Below are 25,152 nucleotides of genomic sequence, written 5' to 3'. Positions count from 1 at the left end.
AGCCAGAATTAAGCAGTACTCTGGTAAAAAAAAAAAAAAAAAAAAAAAAAAGAAGAAAGAAAAAAAAATTGTTTGTTACAAGATTGTAAGATTACAATTTATAGTTCCACACCACATCTTAATTAGTTCACAGATAGTGCAGGTATGTCTTCTCCGTTTCTCTCCCACTCTCTATTAAAAAGAAAGGAAAAGAAAAAAAGGGTGGCAGGGGTAGATAGCATAATGGTTATGCAAACAGACTCTCATACCTGAGGCTCCAAAGTCCCAGGTTCGGTCCCCTGCACCACTATAAACCAGAGCTGAGCAGTGCTCTGGTTAAAAAAAAAAGGGGGGGGGGGAGTCGGCAGTAGCACAGCGGGTTAACCACAGGTGGCACAAAGCACAAGGACGGGTGTAAGGAACCCGGTTCAAGCCCCGGGCTCCCCACCTGCAGGGGAGTTGCTTCACAAGCTGTGAAGCAGGTCTGTAGGTGTCTCTCTTTCTCTCCTCCTCTCTGTCTTCCCCTCCTCTCTCCATTTCTCATGGGTTATATATGGCCCACAAGATTATTTAGTCTGGTTCTACCAAGGTAATGATCATTCTAGAAGGTTTTGTCTTGTTTTGTTTTTAATAGCAAATTTGAATGCTAGGTTTTTTTTTATATTTATTTATTCCCTTTTGTTGTCCTTGTTGTTTTATTGTTGTAGTTATTATTGTTTTTGATATCAATATTTTTGTTGGATAGGACAGAGAGAAATGGAGAGAGGAGGGGAAGACAGAGAGAGGGAGAGAAAGAGAGACACCTGCAGACCTGCTTCACTGCCTGTGAGGCTACTCCCCTGCAGGCTGAGAGCGGGGGCTCTGCCAGTCTTTGCTGCTTGGAGCCACGTGCGCTTAACCAGCTGCGCTACTGCCCGACTTCCCAGATCTTTATTGTTAAAATATTTTCATGAGAGAAAGAAAGACAATTATTGTAGTACACGCAGTGCCAGGATTTGCACTCAGGACCACAGGCATGCAAGTCCTGCAGTCTTCCACTGAGCAAACTCCCAGAATTCTGCTTTACTTGATTTTTAGACAGTTTTTTAAAGTATTTAATTAATTAATTAATTTATTTATTTATTTTTTGTAGAAGATAGAAAAAGTCAACCTTGGGGGTCGGGCAGTAGCGCAGCATTTTAAGCCCACATAGCGCAAAGCGCAAGGATAGACTTAATAATTTATTTTATTTTTGAGAGAGTTGCAGAGAGAGAAAGACACAGAGAAACACCAGAGCACTCACTGCTCAGCTCTGGCTTATGGTGGTGCGGGGTTGGGGGGGGAGGGAATTGAATCTGGTACTTCAAAGCCTCAGGCATGACAGTCTCTTAGCATTAACCACCATGCTATCTACCCCTGCTACTTTTTAATTTTTAAATAAACCCTCTCACTCCCGTGTTTCTTTACCTAAATTATATGATCATTGTTGCTGAGGTGTGTTTTACAGTCATAGTCAGTAAGTACCACAGGGCTGGTCTAGCCATAGGAAATGTTTGTGGGTACCCAGGGAAATGCATCAGGTAACAACCAGCCAATGCTATTGCTGTGGGTAGGCTGAGACAAATAAGAAACACACACACACACGTATGTTCACCACAACTTGCCCCCTACTTTATTTTTTATTTATTCTCTTTTGTTGCCCTTGTATTTTTTTTGTTGTTGTTATTATTGATGTCATCGTTGTTGGATAGGACAGAGAGAAATGAAGAGAGGAGGGGAAGACAGAGAGGGGGAGAGAAAGATAGACACCTGCAGACCTGCTTCACCACTTGTGAAGCCATTCCCCTGCAGGTGGGGAGCCGGGGGCTGGAACCCGGATCCTTATGCCAGTCCTTGTGCTTTGTGCCATGTGCGCTTAACCTGCTGCGCTACCGCCCGACTCCCCCTACTTTATTTTTTTAAACAGGACTTTCAAGTGTCTAACTGCCTCTTAAGTATGTTTTTCTAAGATAGCTACCAGGATCTGTTTTTTTTTCTTTTCTTTTTTTTTTATTAGTGATTTACAAAATAATGAGCTGGGTGGTGGCGCACCTGGTTGAGTGCACATGTTACAGTGTGCAAGGACCCAGGTTCAAGCCCCCAGTCCCCACCTGCAAGGGGAAAGCTTTACAAGTGGTGAAGCAGTGCTGCAGGTGTCTCTGTCTCTTTCCCTCTGTCTCCCCCTTCCTGTCAACTTCTGGATAACTCCATCCAATAAATAAATAAAGAAAATAAAAAAATTAAAAAACAGTCTTACTTTTTTAAAAAAAAATTACAAAATAATAGGGGTACAATTCCAGTCATTCCCACCACCAGAGTTCTGTGTCCCCATTCCCTCCATTGGAAACTGCAGTGGTTCTCCCAAGGCCACAAATATAGTCTGACAATTATTTCTATAACTGCCTGTCTACAAAGATTTTTGCTCATTTTTCCTATGGTCCTGCCTTCTCTTCCTTTGTAAGTCACACCTGTACCTATTACTTCTTCTGAATATCCTTTTTTTTTTTTTTCTGTACTCTCTCATGGTCCTGATGGAGTTGGAGTTCAGAGCCCTCTCATCATCTTCCCCTAACATTTCTTCCCCACTAGGAGTATGGACCAAAAATTTTATGGGGTACAGAAAGTGGGGGTTCTGGCTTCTGTAATTACTTCTCCACTGAACATGGGCATTGGCAGGTCAACCTAGATCCCTATCCTGTTTCTATCTTTCCCTAGTGGGGTAAGGCTATGGAGAGGTTAGGTCCATGAGATCTTCTGCCCAGGAAAGTCAGGATGGAACCATGATAGCATCTGCAACTTGGTGGCTGAAAGTTGGTAAGATAAAAAGCAGGACAAAGGAAGTCGGGTGGTAGCGCATCGGGTTAAGTGAACGTGGCACAAAGCGCAAGGACCAGTATTAAGGATCCCAGTTTGAGGCCCCGGCTCCCCACCAGCAGGGGAGTCGCTTCACAAGCGGTGAAGCAGTTGTCTATCTTTCTCTCCCTCTCTCTGTCTTTCCTTCCTCTCTCCATTTCTCTCTGTCCTATCCAACAACGACGACATCAATAACAACAATAAAACAACAAGGGCAACAAAAGGGAATAAATAAATAAATATTTTGTTTTAAAAAAGCAGGACAAAATGTTTAATATCAGGAACCCAAAGGTGGGAATACAGCAATGAGAATCAGGATCTTAGGGTGGATGGAAGCTAGAAAGTCTATTTTAGGCATGTTCAAGGGAGCCATGACTTTAGTCATTTTTGCTATAGCTTAATAGCTAATACACAGGTTACCTTAAAATATTGTCTGGAAAAATAAATAAATAAATAAATAAATAAAATATTGTCTGGGAATACCTTGGGTCTACCTGCATGTTAGCTGTTAGACTCAGGTAAAAATTAGCAAAGTCATGGGCCCTTGGAATATACATAAAATAGACCTACTAGCTTTTTCTAAAATAGAGACCCCCAAATCTTCATCTGCAATATTCTTGCCTTTAGGATCATGATTAATCAATAATTTGTTCTGCTTTATATCTTAACTCTTTTTCAGCCACAGTTTCCAGACATGATGCCAACCTGACTTCCTTGGGAAGACGACCTCACCAATGTGTCCTGGAAGCCCGCTTCCCCAGAGTCCTGCCCCACTAGGGAAAGAAAGAGACAGGCTGGGAATATGGATCGACCTGCCAGCATCCATATTCAGCCAGACCTTCCACTTTCTGCACCCCATAATGATCCTGTGTCTATGCTCCCAGAAAGACAAAGAATAGGAAAGCTTTCAAGGAAGGGGATGTGATACAGAACTCTGGTGGTGGGAATTGTGTGAAATTGTACCCCTTTTATCCTATGGTCTTGTCAATATTTCCATTTTATAAATAAAAAATATTGGGAGTCAGGCGGTAGTGCAGTGGGTTAAGCGCATGTGGGGCAAAGTGCAAGGACTGGTATAAGGATCCGGGTTCCAGCCCCCAGCTCCCCACCTGCAGGGGAGTGGCTTCACAAGTGGTGAAGCAGGTCTGCAGGTGTTTATCTTTCTCTCCCCCTCTCTGTCTCCCCTCCTCTCTCGATATCTCTCTGTCCTATCCAACGACAACAACAACAACAATAATAACCACAACAATGACAAAAAACAACAAGGGCAACGAAAGGGGAAAAAATGGTCTCCAGGAGCAGTGGATTTGTTGTGCAGGCACCGAGCCCAGCAATAACCCTGGAGACATAAATAAATAAATAAATAAATAAATAAATAAATAAATAAAAGTATTGTCAGGGAAGATGGTGTCAGAGTTGAGAACAGGGCTAAAAACCTGGATTAGGGCCCCAGTTAGATCCGCATCTATCTGATTCATGGCTTTATAATGTGTGTATTTCACCAGGTGCTTTTAACTGAGCCACCATCTGGCCCCAGTTAAAAGCAACAGAGATCCTTGTTTCCCTGGATCTTAAAGTCTATTGCAAGAGAAAACATAAGGGGCTGCGTGGTGGCACACCTGGTTATACGCACATGTTATAATGTGCAAGGACCTGGGTTTGAGACCCTAGTCCCCACCTGCAGGGGCAAAGCTTTTTGAGTGGTAAAGCAGTGTTACAGGAGTCTATCTCTCTGCCTCTCTTTCACCTCCTTCTCTCTCAATTCTGGCTGTCTCTATCTAACAAATCAATAAGGATAATTTTAAAAAGGGGGGGAGGTAGCACCGTGGGTTAAGCTTACATAGGGTGGAATCACAAGGACTAACATAAAAATTCTGGTTCGAGCCCCCAGCTCCCCACCTGCAGGGGGGTCGCTTTACAGGCGGTGAAGCAGGTCTGGAGGTGTCTTTTTCTCCCCCTCTCTGTCTTCCCCTCCTCTCTCCATTTCTCTCTGTCCTATCCAACAACAACAACAACAGCAATGGAAACAATAACAGTAACAAGGGCAACAAAATGGAAAAAAATGGTCTCTAGGCACAGTGTATTCATGGCACAGGCTCTGAGCCCCAGCAATAACTCTGAAGACCAAAAAAAAAGAGAGAGAGAGAGAAAACATAATAGCATATACAAATATATAACTGTCAACAATGATAAGTACTCTGGACAAAAGGTTCACTGGATATAGTAGATTTTGCTGGCCTCCTGTTTTTTCTCCTTATGTAAAACCCCCTTTCACATTGACACTGGTTTGACTTGTTATAAATTTTGACTGTTGGGATATTATAAACAGGGTACAAGCAAAGACGTAATGAATACTTGGTAAACGGGACTAGATCTCTTGGAATGCACTTTCTTAAGATATAATAAGCAGTCTATGAAAAAATTGACCCATCACAGGATCCACATGGAGGAAAACCACAGACACAGCCCAATGACCTCAGCTGAGCTCCCAGTGGCCAGCATGATATAACAGCCTTATGACCTTCCAGCTCTTTTTAAAAATTTTTTAATATTTATTTATTCCCTTTTTATTGCCCTTGTTGTTTTTTATTGTTGTAGTTATTATTGTTGTAGTTATTATTGCTGTTGTTATCATCATTGTTGGATAGGACAGAGAGAAATGGAAAGAGATGGGGAAGACAGAGGGGGGAGAGAAAGATAGACACCTGTAGACCTGCTTCACCGCCTGTAAAGCGACCCCTCCCCAGTAGGTGGGGAGCTGGAGGTGGGACGGGCTCGAACCGAGATCCTTACTTAACCCGCTGCGCTACCCGCTGACTCCTGACCTTCCAGCTCCTTTTAGCATCACCAGACCATGTGAAATATAAGAACCAACTTGGCAGGATCCCAGTTCGAGCCCCCCGGCTCCCCACCTGCAGGGGAGTCGTTTCACAGGCAGTGAAGCAGGTCTGCAGGTGTCTACCTTTCTCTCCCCCTCTGTCTTCCACTCCTCTCTCCATTTCTCTCTGTTTATCCAACGACGACAACAATAATAACTACAACAATAAAAACAACAAGGGCAACAAAAGAGAAAATAAATAAAAATTAAAAAAAACTTTAAAAAAGAACCAACTTAGCTAACCAAAAGGATGGTGGAAACTAAGCCCTGTGAAAATTTCAGGCACAGAATGTCAGAGTGGCTTGTAACACAGTAACAGATAATAAAATCACAAGGCTCTGAGAAAAAAAGAAAATTCCCAACTAGTCTGGAAAATTAAGAAGCATTAGATAGTGTGTTGCTTTGCCCTGTGTGCAACCCAGATTCAAGCTTGGACTCCACGGTATTGAAGGAAGCTTTGGTACTGTGCTCCTTCTATCTCTCTCTCTCTCTCTCTCTCTCTCTCTCTCTTTCTCTCCCTGCATCTCTGTCTTTAACTAACAAGGAGAAGGAGGAGGAGGAAGAACAGAACGACGACAACGACAATGACAACAAGTGTTTCCAAAGGAATTGCTGCTTTATATGGAGTTTTTTGAAAGGATTCATATGGATTTTTGAAAAGTAAGCGTTATCACCTACAGTGGTCCAGGAGGTGGCGCAGTCGATAAAGCACTGAACTCTTAGGCATGAAGTTGAACGTTCAATCCCTGGCAGCACATGTACTAGAGTGATGTCTGGTTCTTTATCTCTCTCTCTCTTTCATTAATAAATAAATAAAATATTGAAGAAAAAAGAGTTATCAACTACACAGGAAAGCACTATGCACAAAGGTTTTATTTATTTTTTAATTTTTTAAATATTTATTTATTTTTCCCTTTTGTTGCCTTTGTTGATTTTTTTATTATTGTTTTTAATTTTTTTTTTGTTATCTCTATTTATTGAATAGAGACAGTTACAAATTCAGAGGGAAGGAGGTGATAGAGAGGGAGAGACAGAGAGATATCTGCATCCCTGCTTCACCACTCATGAAGCTTCCCCCTGCAGGTGGGGACTGGGGGCTTGAACCTGGGTCCTTGTGCACTGTAACATGTGCGCTCAACCAGGTGTGCCACCACCCGGCCCCTTATTATTGTTGTTGTTAATGTCATCATTGTTGGATAAGACAGAGAGAAATGGAGAGAGGAGGGGAAGACAGAAAGGGGGAGAGAAAGACCTGCAAACCTGCTTCACTGCTTCTGAAGTGACTCCCCTGCAGGTGGGGAGAAGGGGGCTTGAACCGGGATCCTTATGCTGGTCCTTGTGCTTTGTGCCACCTGCACTTAACCCGCTGTGCTACCACCTGACTCCCAAAAGGTTGTGTTTAAGGACAATAGTATGAAGGTGATTCTGACAATAATATGAAGGTGATTCTCTTATGCAGTTTGATCTAATTATTTTTTCTTCCTGATTAATAGTGGGTTACAACACTGTAAGATTACAGGGTGTAGTTCCACACCACACACACCACTAAAGGTCTGTGTTGCCCACCTATGCCTACCTAATTATCAGACATATAGAAAGGCAAACATAGGGTTGAGTGGTGGTGTACCTGGTTAAGTGCACATGTTACAATGTGCAAGGACCCAGGTTCGAGTCCCTGGTCCCCACCTGCAGGGGGCAAGCTTTGCGAGTGGTGAAGCCTTGCTGCAGGTGTCTCTTTGTCTCTCCCTCTCTCTATCACCTCCTTTCCTCTTGATTTCTGCCTGTCTCTATCCAATAAATAATAAAAAGAAAAATAAATTTTAAAAGGCAAACATAATGTGTGCATGGCTATTTTATGCCACCGTAGTATATTTAAGAATAAAATGAAAATCCAAAGCTAACACTGCTATATCCATTCCTGTTTATTAATACAGGCTTGCTATTCTGAGCCATCTGTGACATGAACACATTGCACTAGGACCATCTGTAATGTTGCTAATCTAGTGGCATAAATGATGGCTCATGCTCTCCTTAGAGGATATCAGCATCTCAAAAAGCATTTGTTCAAAATAGCAAGGCACTGATTTTTGCAGATACCATCAAGTGACCAAGTGACTATATTGTATGTGTGTAAGAATAGGAAGAAGTATATTGAGTCCCTTTCACAAGTCGGGACATTCAAAAACACTTTTTAAAGGTTGATCGATTGATTGGTTAATGAGAAGGGAAGAGAGAAAGAGAGAGAGAGGGAGAGAGAACCAGAGCATCACTCCAGCACATGCACTGCCAAGGAGAGAGAGGACCAGAGCATCACTCCGGCACATGCACTGCCAAGGATTTGACTCAGGACCTCATGCCTGCAAGTCTAACACTTTATCCATTGTGCCACCATCTCTTGGGCTGGCATTTAAGATTCCTTTTTAAAATATTTATTTACTTATTCCCTTTTGTTTCCCTTGTTGTTTTTTTATTGTTGTAGTTATTATTGTCATCGTTGTTGGATAGGACAGAGAGAAACGGAGAGAGGAGAGGAAGAGAGAGAGAGAGAGAAAAAGATACCTGCAGACCTGCTTCACCACCTGGGAAGCGACCCCCTGCAGGTGGGGAGCCGCTTGAACCGGGATCCTTATGCCAGTCTTTGTGCTTTGCACCACCTGCGCTTAACTCGCTGGGCTACCGCCCCCCCTTTTTTTGCTTCTATTTGCTGGGGCTCTATACTGGCACTACAAATCTACTGCTCCTAGTGGCCATTTTTTTCCTTTTTTTTTTTTTTTTTTTTTAATTCAGTAGGACAGGAAGAAATTGAGAGGAGATGGGGAAGATGGAGGGGAAAGAGAAAGATAAACACCTGCAGACCAGCTTCACCTCATGTAAAGTGTCCCCACTACAGGTGGGGAGTGGGGCCTCAAATCCAGATCCTTACACAGGTCTCTGTGCATAGTACTATGTACACCTAACAGGGTGCAACACTGCCTGGCTCCCTCCGACTCTACCTCTATCTTTTAAAAAAATGTATATATTTTAGAGAGAAAACCAGAATACCACTCTAGCATACGGGATGCAGGGGATCACAGTTGAGGCCTCACACTGAAGATTCTACTGCACCACCTCACGAGTTGTCCATTTCTTCCTTCCTGTCTTTATTTTTATTTATTTTTATTTTTTTTTATTTAAAAAAGGATTAATTAACAAAACCATAGGGTAGGAGGGGTACAACTCCACACAATTCCCACCGCCCAATCTCCATATCCCACCCCCTCCCCGATAGCTTTCCCATTCTCTATCCCTCTGAGAGCATGAACCCAGCGTCATTGTGGGTTGCAGAAGGTAGAAAGGTCTGGCTTCTGATTCCTTTCTTTTTTTAATTTTAATTTTTATTTTTTGCCTCCAGGGTTATCGCTGGGGCACAGTGCCTGCACTACAAATCTGCTGCTCCTGGAGGCTATTTTTCTCATTTTGTTGCCCTTGTTGTTGCCCTTGTTGAAAGAAAGACTCTTGGGAGGTGGGCGGTAGCGCAGCGAGTTAAGCGCATGTGGCGCAAAGCAAGGACTGGAGTAAGATTCTGGTTCGAGCCCCCGGCTCCCCAGCTGCAGGGGAGTCTCTTCACAGGCGGTGAAGCAGGTCTGCAGGTGTCTGTCTTTCTCTCCCCCTCTCTGTGTTCCCCACCTCTCTCCATTTCTCTCTGTCCTATCCAACAACGACAACAACAATAATAACTACAACAATAAAACAACAAGGCCAACAAAAGGGAATAAATAAATAAATATTTAAAAAGAAAAGAAAAGAAAGATAGACACTTGCAGACCTGCTTCACCGCCTGTGAAATGACTCCCCTGCAGGTGGGGAGCGGAGGCTCCAAACCGGATCCTTACCGGGTCCTTGAGCTTGGCGCCATGTGCGCTTAACCCACCCCGCTGCCGCTTGAGCCCGGGATTGTCCACTTCTTTTTTTTTTTTTTTTAATATATATATATTTTTTTATTTAAGAAAGGATTAATTAACAAAACCATAGGGTAGGAGGAGTACAACTCCACACAATTCCCACCACCCAATCTCCATATCCCACCACCTCCCCAGTAGCTTTCCCATTCTCTATCCCTCTGGGAGCATGGACCCAGGGTCATTGAGGGTTGTAGAAGGTGGAAGGTCTGGCTTCTGTAATTGCTTCCCCGCTGAACATGGGCGTTGACTGGCCGGTCCATACTCCCAGTCTGCCTCTCTCTTTCCCTAGTAGGGTGGGTCTCTGGGGAAACTGAGCTCCAGGACACATTGGTGGGGTCTTCAGTCCAGGGAAGCCTGGCCAGCATCCTGATGACACCTGGAACCTGGTGACTGAAAAGTGAGTTAACATACAAAGCCAAACAAATTGTTGAGCAATCATGGACCCAAAGCTTGGAATAGTGGAAAGGAAGTGTTAGGGAGGTACTCACTGCAAACTCTAGTGTACTTCTGCTTTCTTACTTTGGTGCCATACTCCAAACTCAGTCAATTTCTGCTTTGCGTTTCTACTTCTTCTTCTTTTTTTTTTTTTTTACATGCATAACATTCCCCAGATTCCCATTTAACAATACAACCCCCACTATTTCATTCATCATTTTTCATGGACTTGTATTCTCCCCACCCACCCACCCACCCCTGAGTCTTTTACTTTGGTGTAATACTCCAATTCCATTTCAGGTTCTACTTGTGTTTTCTTTTCTAATCTTGTTTTTCAACTTCGGCCTGAGAGTGAGATCATCCCATATTCATCCTTCTGTTTCTGACTTATTTCACTCAACATGATTTTTTCAAGGTCCATCCAAGATCAACTGAAAATGGTGAAGTCACCATTTTTTTACAGCTGAGTAGTATTCCATTGTGTATATATACCACAACTTGCTCAGCCACTCATCTGTTGTTGGACACCTGCATTGCTTCCAGGTTTTGGCTATTACAAATTGTGCTGCCAAGAACATATGTGTACACAGATCTTTTTGGATGGATGTGTTGGGTTCCTTAGGATATATCCCCAGGAGGGGAATTGCAGGGTCATAGGGTAGGTCCATTTCTAGCCTTCTGAGAGTTCTCCAGACTGTTCTCCACAGAGGTTGTACCAATTGACATTCCCACCAGCAGTGCAGGAGGGTTCCTTGGACCCCACACCCTCTTCAGCATTTGCTGCTGTTACCTTTTCTGATGTGTGACATTCTCACAGGAGTGAAGTGATATCTCATTGTTGTCTTGATTTGCATTTCTCTGACAATCAGAGACTTGGAGCATTTTTTCATGTGTTTCTCGGCCTTTTGGATCTCTTCTGTGGTGAATATTCTGTCCAAGTCGTCCCCCCATTTTTGGATGGGGTTATTTGTTGTCTTGTTCTTGAGTCTGGCAAGCTCTTTATATATGTTGGTTATTAAACTCTTATCTGATGTACGGCATGTAAAGATCTTCTCCCATTCTGTGAGGGGTCTCTTGATTTGGGTAGTGGTTTCTTTTGCTGTGAAGAAGCTTTTTAATATGATGTAGTCCCATAGGTTTATACTTGCCTTAGTCTTCCTTGTAATTGGATTCGTTTCATTGAAAATGTCTTTAAAATTTATGTGGAAAAAAGTTCTTCCAATATTTTCCTCTAAGTATCTGATAGTTTCTGGTCTAACATCCAAGTCCTTGATCCACTTGGAATTTACTTTTGTATTTGGTGAAATACAGTGATTCAGTTTCATTCTTCCGCATGTTTCAACCCATTGTTTCCAACACCATTTGTTGAGGAGACTCTGCTTTCCCCATATAATAGTCTGGGCCCCTTTGTCAAAGATTAGATGTCCATAGGTGTGGGGCCTCATTTCTGGGCTCTCAATTCTATTCCACTGGTCAGTGTGTCTGTTCATGTTCCAGTACCAAGCAGTTTTGATGACAATGGCCCTATAATACAGTTTGATATCTGGCAGTGTGATGTCTCCGGTTCTGTTCTTTTTTCTCAAGATTGTTTTGGCAATTCTAGGTCTTTTCTGGTTCCAGATAAACATTTGTAGCATTTTTTCTATTCTCCTAAAAAATGTGCTTGGGATCTTGATGGGGATAGCATTAAATTTGTAGATGGCTCTGGGTAATATATTCATTTTGATGATGTTAATTCTTCCAACCCATGAACATGGAATATCTTTCCACCTCTTTGTGTCTTTTTCAATTTCTTTGAGTAGTGACTCATAATTTTCAGTATACAAGTCTTTCACTTCTTTGGTTAGGTTTACTCCTAGATATTTTATTGTTTTTGTTGCTATAGAAAAATGAACTGATTTCTGGATTTCAATTTCTTCTAACTTAGTGTTTGCATAGAGGAATGCCACTGACTTTTGAATGTTAATTTTATAGCCTGACACATTACTGTATTGCCTGATGATTTCCAAAAGCTTCTTGCTGGATTCCTTAAGTTTTTCCATGTATACTATCATGTCATCTGCAAATAAGGAGAGTTTGACTTCTTCTCTTCCAATCTGTATGCCTTTAATTCCTTGCTCCTGCCTGATTGCAATGGCAAGAACTTCCAACACTATGTTGAATAGTAATGGTGATAGTGGGCATCCCTGTCTAGTACCTGATCTGAGTGGAAATGCTTCCAGTTTTTCACCATTGAGTATGATGTTGGCTGTAGGTTTGCTATATATAGACTCCACTATCTTCAGGAATTTTCCATCTATTCCCATTTTTTGCAATGTTTTGATTATAAAGGGATGTTGTATTTTGTCAAAGGCTTTCTCTGCATCTATTGATATGACCATGTGGTTTTTGGTCTTGCTTTTGTTGATGTGGTGGATCACATTGATTGATTTACGTATATTAAACCAACCTTGCATGCCTGGGATAAACCCCACTTGGTCATGATGAACAATCTTTTTGATATACTGCTGTATCCGGTTGGCTAGAATTTTGTTCAATATTTTAGCATCTATGTTCATCAGTGATATTGGTCTGTAGTTTTCTTTTTTGGTTGTGTCCCTGTCTGCTTTTGGTATCAGGATGATGTTGGCTTCATAGAAGCTGGCAGGGAGTATTCCAGTGTCTTCAATCTTCTGGAAGACTTTTAAAAGTAGAGGTATTAGTTCTTCTTTGAAAGTTTTATAGAATTCATTTGTAAAACCATCTGGTCCGGGACTTTTATTTTTGGGAAGATTTTTGATAACTGTTTCAATTTCATTAGCTGTGATGGGCCTGTTCATGTTATCCACTTCCTCTTTACTTAGTTTTGGAAGTTGGTAGGTATCTAGGAAATCATTCATTTCTTCCAGGTTCTCTAGCTTGGTGGCATATAGTTGTTCATAGAAGCCTCACATGATATGTTGAATTTCTGCAGTGTCTGTTGTGATTTCTCCTCTTTCATTTACTATCCGATTTATTTGGGTCTTCTCCCTTTTTTGTTTTGTGAGTCTGGCTAAAGGTTTGTCGATTTTGTTTACTCTTTCGAAGAACCAACATTTACTTTCATTGATCTTTTGTATGGTTTTCCTATTCTCAATGTTATTATTTCTGCCCTAACTTTAGTGATTTCTGTCCTTCTGGTTGCTTTAGAATTCCTTTGTTGTTCTTCTTCTAGGTCTTTAAGATGTGCAATCAGGCTGTTCATTTGTGCCTTTTCTTGTTTCCTAATGTGTGCTTGTACAACTATGAACTTCCCTCTTAGGACTGCTTTAGCTGTGTCCCAAATATTTTGATAGCTTGCGTCTTCATTTTCATTGAACTCTCGAAACATTTTGATTTCTTCCTTGATTTCCTCTTTGACCCAGAAGTTGTTAAGAAGTGTACTGTTGAGCTTCCACATTTTGGCACTGTTACTAATCTTATGTTGATTGTTAAGTGTTAGTTTAATTCCACTGTGGTCTGAGAAGATGCTTGGGATGATTTCAGTGCTCTTGAATTGGCTGATGCTGTCTTTGTGGCCTAACATATGGTCTATCCTTGAGAATGATCCATGTGGATTTGAGTAAAATGTGTATTCCAGTTTCTTGGGATGAATGACTCTGAAAATGTCCAATAGTTCTAGTTTATCTATCTCTTCATTTAGCTCCCTTATGTCTTTACTGATTTTCTTCCTGGATGATCTGTCAAGTTGAGATAGTGGGGTGTTGAAGTCCCCTACTATGATTGTGTTACTGTTAATATATTGCTGTAGCTCTTTCATTAGAAGTTTGATGTATTTAGATGGCTTCTCATTGGGTGCATAGATATTAATAATTGTTAAGTCCTCTTGATTGACTGATCCTCTGAGCATTAAGTAGTGTCCATTCCTATCTTTTTTAATCTTATCTATTTTAAAGTCTATCGTGTCAGATATGAGAATAGCTGTTCCTGCCCTTTTTTGTGGGCCATTAGCTTGAATGATAGTTTTCCATCCTTTCACTTTAAGTCTGTGTTTGTCTTGTTGCGTTAGGTGAGTTTCCTGTAGACAACATATTGTTGGGTTGTGTTTTCTGATCCATCTTCCTACTCTGTGTCTTTTAATAGGTGAATTCAGGCCATTGACATTTATTGATATTAAAGATTGAAGATATTTTAACGCCATTCTTGTAGAGTTTTAGAGTGTTTTGATATATGTCCTATTTGTGGTGGTCTGGTTGTTTATAGGAGACCTTTTAGAACTTCTTTCAGGGCAGGCTTGGTGATGGTTGCTTCCTTCAACTGTTGCTTGTCTGAGAAGGTTTTGATGCTTCCATCTAGTCTGATTGACAGTCTAGCAGGATATAGTATTCTTGGCTGAAAGCCTTTCTCATTGAGCACTCGATAGATATCTTGCCATTCTCTTCTGGCCTGTAATGTTTGTATGGAGAAGTCTGCTGCTAATCTTATGGGTTTTCCTTTGTAGGTGACTCTGTTTTTCTCTTGCAGCCTTGAGGATCCTTTCTTTATCCTTATTCCTTTCCATTCTAAGTATGACATGTCTTGGTGTCTTTAGGTCTGGGTTAATTCTGTTTGGGACCCTCTGGGCTTCTTGAATCTTTATGTCTTTGGTGTTGTATAGACTAGAGAAATTTTCAGCTATTATGGCCTGGAGAATGCTTTCTTCCTCTCCTTCTCTTTCTTCCTCTGGTAAGCCAATAATGCGTATATTGTTTCTTTTGAAGTCATCCCATAGGACTCTGTTGTTGTTTTCAGCATCTCTTAATCTCTTTTTGAGATCTCTTACTTCTTTTTTAGTTGTCTCTAATTCATCCTCAATCTTGCTAATTCTGTCTTCAGCCTCATAGATTCTATTCTCTCTTCCCTCTACTGTTTTCTGGAGTTCATCTATTTTGTTGCCCTGCTCTGATACTGTTTTAGCTTGTTCAGCTAGTTGCCTTCTTGTTCAGCTAGTTGCTCAGCGATTTCAGCTTTCAGCTCTCTAATAACCATGAGATTATTAGAATTTTCTTCCATATTCTCATTTGTTGTTCCTGCATTTCTGATTATAATTTTTTCAAATTCTTTACTCACTCCTGTTATTATTTCCTTAGCTAATGTTTGGATGTTGAACTCGTTGTTTTGTGCTTCGCCCTCTGGAGGACTTTTAGCTGGACTCTTGTCCTGGTTCGAGTCTCCAATATTTTTTCTTGTTGTTTTAACCATTTTATATATTATGTTATGAGTTCCCTTTATCAGTATTTTTCAAATTATTGATCACTATTGCCTGGATTGACTTGTGTCTAAGTAATTTAATTAAAGGATTTATCGTGGTGGAAGTTAACAGTTTTTTTTTCAATCCCTGAGTTGGAGCTCAGTGGTGTAAAAGCCTCTTTTTTTTCTTCCCTGTAGGCTATGGGTAACTATCAATAGGCTTCTTCGCTTAATCACTGACTCCTGACCAAGAGATAAAGCAGGGTGTGGCAGAGATAATCCAGTGGTTATGCAAAGAGACTTTCACAGCCCCTCAGCTATGCCAAGGAGGTATAGGTCTTCTCCTGAGTTTCGCAGTTAGATCTCTGTCCCCTGGTGTCCCTCCCTGTTGCTGCTCCAGATTCTGAGGGTAGTAGCAATGGAGACTCAGAGTTGCACTTGGTGAGTCTCTGGGGAGTCCTTTCCTCCCTTCAGCTGTCCCCTTGTTGTGGAGCAGACTAGAGGTGGTGTCTCCAGTGATAAACTGTTGAACTGTTAGCAGTCACTTAATCTCTCCTTAGGCCCCTCTCTCCTCTGTGTCACCAGCCACGCGTGTCTGTACTCACGGGTGATTTACTGGGTTCCTGTGGTCATTCTAGTCCTGTCTTGTTTCGGTCCGGTGGTCTCCTTTGATATTCCTAGTTGATCCGGGAGAGGAGAGGAGAGGAGAGAAAGCGATCTGCTGCTCGTAGCTCCGCCTCCGGAAGTCGAATCTCTGAATTGTCCATTTCTAATACCTATAATGTCTACAGCATCTGCTGTTGGTTGCCTCCCCTGCATCTTCTTGTCTCTCCCTGCTTTCAGGTGTGTTTCAGAACCACTAAGCAATTCAGTTCTCAGGGGACAGTAACTAGCTGTATTGTAAGTATAATTTAATTCTGACACTATAGTTGGAGGTAACATCAGATGCCACAGGTCAGGGATTCAGTTACAGAATACTGCCAACCCCACGCCTCCCATTAGATGCCAATCAAAAATCCTAAGTAATAGGGTCCTCAAAATAGCTCACTTGGATAGTGTTCCGCTTTATCATGTGTGTGACCCAAAGCAAATTGAAGTGTGAGAGGGGAGGGGAAGATAGAGAGGGAGAGAGAGAAAGATGACACTGGCTTCACCACTTGTGAAGCAAACCCTTCCCCTTCCCCCCCACTTCACCCCCCACAGATGGGGAGGCAGGATGCTCAAACCAGGATTCCGGAGTGGGTCTTTGCACTTCCTAATATGTACGCTTAACCCGTTGTGCCACAGTCCTAAACTTCCTCCACCTTTCTCCCTGGGCCTCAGCAAACAGCACTAAATTATGAAACTTCACCTCCAACCAAGTGGAGCCATCGTGCAGATGTACCCTTGCGTTAGGAACAAAAGCAGGGTGGGGAGGGAGTGCGGTAGTGTGGGTTAAGCGCCCATGGCGTGAAGCATGAGGATTGGCTCAAGCATCCCGGTTCGAGCCCCCAGCTCCCTACCTGCAGGGGAGTCGCTTTACAGGCGGTTCTCCGTCTAGCGTTTGCCCTTCTTCCATAGCCAGTCAACAGCGTCAGGTTGAGCCTGATGTCAAGTTTCGAGACCTCCTTTGAATCTGGAGAGGTGGCAGTCGTTGACTATGTGGGTCATATTCTGTCTGGAGCCGCAGGGGCAGTTCGGGTCGTCTCTGGCTCCCCAGCGATGGAACTTAGCGGCGCACCGGCCATGGCCTGTTCAATAGCCATTGAGGAGGGCCCAATCATAACGTGCTAGGTCAAAGCCGGGTTGACGCTCACAGGGGTCTGGGATGAGGTGTTTGTTCTTTACCTCAGCTGACTGCCAGCTCTGTTTCCAAGAGACTGGAACAGAGAAGTTCAGTGTAGGCGTAGGGGACCAGATTGGGTGACAAGACGTCAAGCGTTGGACAGGGTGGGCGAAGATATCCGCGTATATTGGCAGGTCCGGTCGAGCGTAGACGTGGGAAGTGAACTTAGATGATGCCGCATCCCGACGAATATCTGGCGGGGTGATGTTGCTAAGAACTGGCAGCCATGGAACCGGGGTGGAATGGATGGTTCCAGAAATTATCCTCATGGAGGAATATAATTTGGAATCGACCAAGTGGACATGGGGGCTACGGAACCATCCTGGGGCACAGTATTCTGCAGTGGAATAGCATAATGCCAGAGATGATGATCGTAGTGTGGAAGTGCTCGCGCCCCATGAGGAGCTGGCCAGTCTTGCAATGATGTTATTCCTCGCGCCCACCTCTGCTGCAGTTTTTATGAGATGTTCGTGAAATGACAGGGTGCGATCGAGAGTAACGCCAAGATAGACTGGCTGGGCTTCATGCCGGATTCTCGTATCGCCAAGCTGCACATTAAGCTCACGCGAGGCCGAGGCATGGTGTAGATGGAAAACAGATGATACCGTTTTTGCAGTGCTAGGGATTAGTCGCCATTTTTTACAGTAATCAGATATCAGAGACATGTCTTTCGTGAGTGTTTCCTCGAGGATGTCGAACTTGGATGCCTGAGTTGCACAGCAGATGTCATCGGCGTAGATGAACTTCCTTGAAGAAGTTTCTGGGAGGTCATTGATGTAAATATTAAATAGCGTAGGAGCCAGAACAGAGCCCTGGGGGAGGCCACTTGAAACAAGTCTCCATCTGCTAGACTTGTCACCCAGATGCACCAGGAATCTTCTGTTTTGGAGAAGAAACGATATAGTGTTGGCCACCCATGGAGGCAGGCATCTTGAGATCTTGACTAGGAGACCTCGGTGCCAGACCATGTCATAGGCTGCTGTGAGATCAACAAAGACAGCACCCATCTTTAAATTCTTCTGGAATCCATTTTCAATGTAAGTTGAGAGGGCCAGGGCTTGTTCGCAGGTAGATCTTCCTGGGCGGAAACCAGCCTGGGCGGGTGATAGGAATTTCTCTGTAAGATGAGAAATACGTGACAGAAGCAGCCTCTCAAGGAGTTTGTAACACATGGAGAGGAGAGAAATTGGTCTATAGCTGGCGGCCAGTGTTGGGTCTTTCTTTGGTTTCAAAACTGCTATTATCTTCGCACGAGGCCAAACTTTGGGCATAGACTCAGATTCCAAGATGTGGGACAGGAATGAAGTGAGTCACTTCTTTGCCGCGGGACCCAGGTTAAGAATGAGTTCTGGGGTGATGTTATCATAGCCAGCAGCTGTTCCCGGTTTAACCCTCTTCAAAGCGTCTTCCAGTTCAGACAGTGTAAAGGGAGAGAGTTTTGGAGATGGACAAGATAACCGGAAGTGGGATGACCACTGATGGGAAATTTCTCTTTTCCAGACTGGGTCGATCTTAGCACGTCCAACTTGAGTTAGGTGACTGGCCACTGAGTTTGGAAATACGGGAGGATGGCAGACGGGAGAGGGTTGGCTACTGGTACCCTACAGGCGGTGAAGCAGGTCTGCAGGTGTCTGTCTTTCTCTCCTCCTCTCTGTCTTCCTGTCCTCTCTCCATTTCTCTCTGTCCTATCCAACAACAAAGACAGCAATAACAACAACAACCATAAAACAACAAAGGCAACAAAAAGGAAAGAAAATAGCTTCCAGGAGCAGTGGATTCATAGTGCAGGCACTGATCCCCAGCAATAACCCTGGTGGCTAAATAAATAAGTAAATATTTAAATAAATAAATAAGCTGGGCGGATTTCCCACCCGGTGTGCTCACCTACTAAATTTCTGGTGGGTAGTATACTGTTCTGCAGAAGTAAAAGTTGCTCTGCTAACTTACTCTTGAGTGCGTACCTTTTCATTTTGGGACTTTGAGCATTTCTAACTTACATAATAACTGTACTATTCACTGAGTGATTACCAGCTAGGGTTCCCATAACCCCCACTGAGTCAGATCATTTTTGCTCGCTAGAATGGCTTGCAAATCTCAGGAAAACAAAGTCTGACATTTAATACTTTTTATTTGTTTATTTTCCCTTTTGTTGCCCTTGTTTATTATTGTAGTTATTGTTGTTGTTGTTATTGATGTCCTCGGTAGATAGGACAGAGAAAAGTGGAGAGAGGAGGGGAAGACAGAGAGGGGGAGAAAAAGATAGACACCTGCAGACCTGCTTCACCGCCTGTGAAGGGACTCCCCTGCAGGTAGGGAGCCAGGTGCTCGAAACGGGATCCTTGTGCTGGTCCTTGCCCTTTGAGCCACATGCGCTTAACCCACTTTGCTACCACCCGACTCCCTTATTTAATACTTTTTTTTTTTTTTTTTTACCAGAGCACTGCTCAGCTCTGGCTTATGGTGGTGCGGGGGATTGAATTTGGGACTTTGGAGTCTCAAGCATGAAAGTCTATTTGCATAAACATTATGCTATCTACCCAACCCTATGATTGACATTTACTGTTTAAAGGGTTATTATTCAGGAACAGCCAGATGGAGATAGAAAAGATATGTTCTTGGGGCCGGGTGGTGGCGTAGCTGCTTGGGCACGCATGTTACAGTACGCAAGGACCTTGGTTCAAGCCTCCGGACCCACCTGCAGGGGGAAAGCTTTACAAGTGGTGAAGCAGGGCTGCAGGGGACGCCCTCTCTCTCTCTCTCTCTCTCTCTCTCTTTCTCTCTCTGTTACCCCCTTCCCTCTCGATTTCTGGCTGTCTCTATCCAAATAAATAAATAAAGACAATTTAAAAAATAATAATAAATTACACTCAAAAGAGGCATGTTCTCCTGACACACCATTTCCCAGCAGCTCCATGTGCTTACCAGCCAAGAAGCTAATCGAATTTTGCAGTGCTCAGTATTCTTTATTATGTTTATTTATTTATTGGATAGACACAGGCAGAAGTCTAAAGAGAAAGAGGAGATAGAGAGGAAGAGATAAAGAAAGATACCTGAAGCCCTGCTTTACCACTCAAAGCTTTTCCCCTGCAGATGGGGAGTGGGAGCTCAAACCCAGGTCCTTGTTCATTGTTACATGAGCTCAACCAGGTGTGCCAACACCTAGCCCCACTCAAGCATTTTTTAACAGGGCTTGATTTCCAATATTCCTCCCAACTCAAGGGATTAGTCGGTGGGTCTGAGAAGTCTAACCCACTAATCACTTAGTTTTTCTGCTAGACAGCCCCATCCTAAAGCAACGATGGAAAAAAGATGGCCTCCGGGAGCAATGGATTCCTAGTGCAGGCACTGAGTCCCAGCGATGACCCTGAAAGCAAAAGAAAGAAGGAGAAGTTTAAGATTCTAGAAAGCTCCCCCTGCATGTGGGAACCAGGGCTTGAACTTGTGTCCTTGTGCATTCAGACTCCAGCTGTTGAAAACAGCTCCTAGAAAGCAGTCAACAAGGGGGGGGTGACCTCAAATATAGTTACAAGAAGCTGATTCCTGCTATACGACATCATCTTGCAAACGTACCTGATCTCCAGAGGAGAACACAGCTCAGCCCACACCTTGATGTTAGCTTTGTGAGACCCTGAGTATACACCATGGATATCATGTCCTTACAACTCCCAGTATAGCATATGTGAGAGATAGGAAGTCCGATGTGAGGCAACAGAATTCACTGATTAAGAGTTAAGTATAGAAGGCTGGGTGGTGGTGCACTGGGTTAAGTGCAAATCGTACAAAGCACAAGTGATAGGAAATTTCCAGATTTTAGCCCTGGATATGCTTATTTTTCTTCTAGCGTTTGCCCTCCTTCCGTAGCCAGTCAACAGCGTCAGGTTGAGCCTGATGTAAAGTTTCGAGACCTCCTTTGAATCTGGAGAGGTGGCAGTCGTTGACTATGTGAGTCATAGTCTGTCTGATATGCTTATAATTTGTGCTTATAATCTGACTGTGATGCATTTGTAAGTAGGCATCAATACAGGATGGAAAAACTGAAAATATAATAAAAAGGTAAAAAAAATAGAAAGAAAGAATACTAGTATAGTCATGAGTTCTTTAGAATATAACTAAAATAGAACTACTAACTATCTACAAACGGAAACCCCCAACTCTCCATCTGATCTATCCCAGCCTTTAGGTCCATGATTAATCAACTATTTGTTTGGCTTTATATGTTAACTCTTTTTTCAGATTCCAGATGCTACTGTGATGCCAACCGAACTTCCCTAGGCAGATGACCCCACCAATGGGTCTTGGACCCGTGTTTCCCCAGAGCCCCACTCCACTAGGGAAAGAGAGAGACAGGCTGGGAGTATGGATCGACCTGCCAACGCCCATGTTCAAACGGGAAGCAATTACAGAAGCCAGACCTTCTACCTTCTGCACCCCATAATGACCTTGGGTCCGTACCCCCAGAGGGATAAAGAGTAGGAAAGCTATCAGGGGAGGGGATGGGATACGGAGTTCTGGTGGTGGGAATTATATGGAGTTGTACCCCTCTTATCCTATGATTTCTGTCAGTGTTTCCTTTTTAATATTTATTTATTTATTCCCTTTTGTTGCCCTTGTTGTTTTATTGTTGTAGTTTTTGTTGTTGTTGGATAGGACAGAGAGAAATGGAGAGAGGAGGGGAAGACAGAGAGGAGGAGAGAAAGATAGGCACCTGCAGACCTGCTTCACCACCTGTGAAGCGACTCCCCTGCAGGTGGGGAGCCATAGGCTCAAACCGGGATCCTTATGTCGGTCCTTGCACTTTGCGCCACCTGCGCTTAACCTTCTGCGCTACCACCGCCCGACTCCTGCAGTGTTTCCTTTTCATAAATTAAAAAAAAAAATTTTTTTTTAATGAATGTTTAGAAAGTCTGAGATAGTGCAGTTGGCTAGTGCAGGCTGGCCTTCACTGGGTGAGAGGTGATAACAAGTAGAGATGGTGAAGGTCAGACTGAACTTTCACTGGAAAGGCAGCTTCTGTAACCCTGGCTAGCTTCTGCCCTCCTAAAAGGTGCCCCCAACCCCACCCCCAGTGGTATATCTTATGCTGAGGCAAAACTTGCCCAGACACACCTATGCAGGAAAGATAACAGTAACTAAGGCAACCAGACCCTGAGCGATGGATCCAAGTCCCACTCCTTAACCTTGCAGCCTCTGCTTCTGTTCTGTAATGGTTTTGCTCTCAAGCCTGCATCCCCTATATAAGCTTGTACCATCCCTTTGTTTGAGGCCAGAGTTATCAGAAAGTTCTTAGCTCCTGTACCATGCATAATAAATTTCTTGCTTCCTTCACCCACCTCAGTTTCAGTCACTCTGATTATTAATAGAGTTCCTTAACACAAGAACCCATGCAAGGATCCCAGTTTGAGCCCTCGGCTCCCCACCTGCAGGGGTGTCATTTCACAAGCAGTGAAGAAAGTCTGCAGGTGTCTCTCTCTCCTCCTCTCTATCTTCCCCTCTCCTCTCAATTTCCTATCAAAAAAATGGCCACAAGAGCAGTGGATTTGTAGTGCAGGCATTGAGCCCCAGAGATAACCCTGGAAGGAAAAACAAACAAAAAAACAACTTTAAGAATTAAGTATAGAGGGCTGGGTGGTGGTGCACCTGGTTGAGTGCACATGTTACAGTACACAAGGACCCAGGTTTGAGCACCCAGTCCCCACCTGCAGGAGGGAAGCTTCACAAGTGGTGAAGCAGTGCCGGGATAGCCTGAGGGTGCTTCTTCCTGAGCACGTGCTCTCTGGGTTGGAGAGAACTCCTAGGCTGCTGTACGGGAGAGGGATCAGGAACTCCTGTAGGGATAGCGTCGCAGGAGAGAGACTCTGGGACTCAAGGAGCAGGAAGGCAATCCAATGTGTGTTTAATCAGAAAAGAAGATTCTTTTATACATCCCAAGAAGGAAGTGGTAGGGTGTGACTAGGAGAGGGAGTGGAGTGAAAAGAGAGTGCAAACCAGTGGGATTAAACAGTGGAAAACAGGGTGTGACTAGGAGAGGGGGCAGAGTGAAAAGAGAATTCGAACCAGTCGGATTAAACCAGTGCCCTGCAGGCAGGGCGGGTCTCAGATAAAACAGTGATTATGTAAATAGACCATAGCGTTAAGCAATGGAGCAGGGGGGAGCTGGTGTACTGCCCAACAAAGCAGGGCTGCAGGTGTCTCTCTGTCTCTCTCCCTATCAGCCCCTTCTCTCTCAATTTCTGGCTGTCTCTATCAAATAAATAAATAAAGATAACACAAAACCTTTAAAAATTATTTATTTAAAAAAGAATTAAGTATAAATTAAGTATAAACAAAAATAAAATTGACTATGTGGATATACTTGACTTGAAAGAGGACCATTCGAGGAAAGGATCCAGGCCTGGCCCCTCCCCTACATCTATTTATTGCTTTTCATTGTATGTATTTTATGAGAGGAAAAAAAAAAAAAGCAGAGACTAATATGGTCTTTCAGCATATGCGCTTCTGGGAATTGAACTCCAGCTTCATGCAGGCAAATCCTTTGTTCTACACATTGGACTACCTCCACAGCTATAAAATAAATGTGCTATGTTTTAGTATGCCTCCTTTATTTTATTTTACTTTAAGGGAGAAAACAGAGACAAAAGCATTGCTCCACTATCCAGGGAGTTTGACTCACTTTGTCTTTGCTACTTTTGAGTGATGTTGGGCGGATCCCAGAGGCTCACATATGCAAGTCAGGTGCTTTACCACTAAGTAATCTTCCCGGCTACTTTAATTTTCATGTAAACCTGTTTAAAACCTGAAAGTTCTAAAGCACAGTCGACTGCTGTAGTATTTGGGTATAATATCTCTTGTTAGATAGGAAAATTCTGAGTTTCCATAAAAGTACTCAAAAAAGTTTTCTTCCTCATCTCTCAGGTCATGGTAGATGATGAACAATGCTCTTTGCCTCTGATTTTAAAGGCCTTGTATATTCCTGTCTACATTTTATAGCAGGGGGGGTGTATGGAACTAAAGTAACATAGCAAAATGATGATACACTGAAGTTTTGTGCCCCTGCCTGCCGGACTAGCTTCACGGGAGAGAGACCAGGAACTCGTGGTGGCGTGGTAATACAATTCTTTATTGATGCGGACATCCCAGAGTCAGATGTGAGCACAGTGGGTTTAGGCCACGTGGAGCTAGCAAAATGGCTGCCTCCTGCTATGCACACCAGCCCTTCTCCAGGTCTTCTCCGGGTCAGGACACGGAAGAGAAAGAGAGCAAAACCAGGAACAGCAGTGGGCTTTATAGGGTAATAACGGAAGTGGCAAGTCGGGAAAGGGATTGGCTAGGAAAGGGGGTGTAGAAAACAAGGCACTCTGGGAAGGTTGAAAGCTTCCATAGCAGCTGTTGCAAAGGTTCTAACCAGTGGGATTAACCAATATCCTGCAGGCAGGGCAGGTCTCATGCAAAACAATGATTGTGTAAATAGACCACAGCATCAAGCAATGCAGGGGAGCTGGTGTAATGCCCAACACCTGCCCACCCCACCCCAGACACCCTACTCACCCTTGTCTTCTCATAACACTCATTTGGAAAAAATCAGTTACCATGTAATACTCAAGCAGTCCTATGGAGAGACTTCTGTGGTAGAGTTAATACCACCTGCCCAGGGTTATGTGAGGCAGCTGTCATGAAAGTAAATGCTCCAGCCCCAGTCAAGACTTCAGATGACCACAGCCCTGGCTGAAAGCTTAACTGTAACCCCATGAGAAAGTCCCAAGCCAGAAATTCCTAGTTCAATTTCATCAAGATTTCTGATGTACAAAAGAAGAAGGAGGAGGAGGAGGGGAAGGAGGAAGGAGGAAAAGGAGGAGATGAAGGAGAAGGAGAAGAAGAAGGATGAGGAGGAGGAGAAGGAAGGAGAGGGAGAAGGAGAGAAGAAGGAGGAGGAGGAGGAGGAGAGGAGAGGAAGAGGAAGAGGAAGAAGGAAGAGGAAGAAGGAAGAAGAAGAAGAAGAAGAAGAAGAAGAAGAAGAAGAAGAAGAAGAAGAAGAAGAA

The sequence above is a fragment of the Erinaceus europaeus genome, chromosome 1, assembly GCF_950295315.1.
Source record: "Erinaceus europaeus chromosome 1, mEriEur2.1, whole genome shotgun sequence".
NCBI lineage: Eukaryota > Metazoa > Chordata > Mammalia > Eulipotyphla > Erinaceidae > Erinaceus > Erinaceus europaeus.
This window is presented reverse-complemented; position numbering follows the sequence as displayed.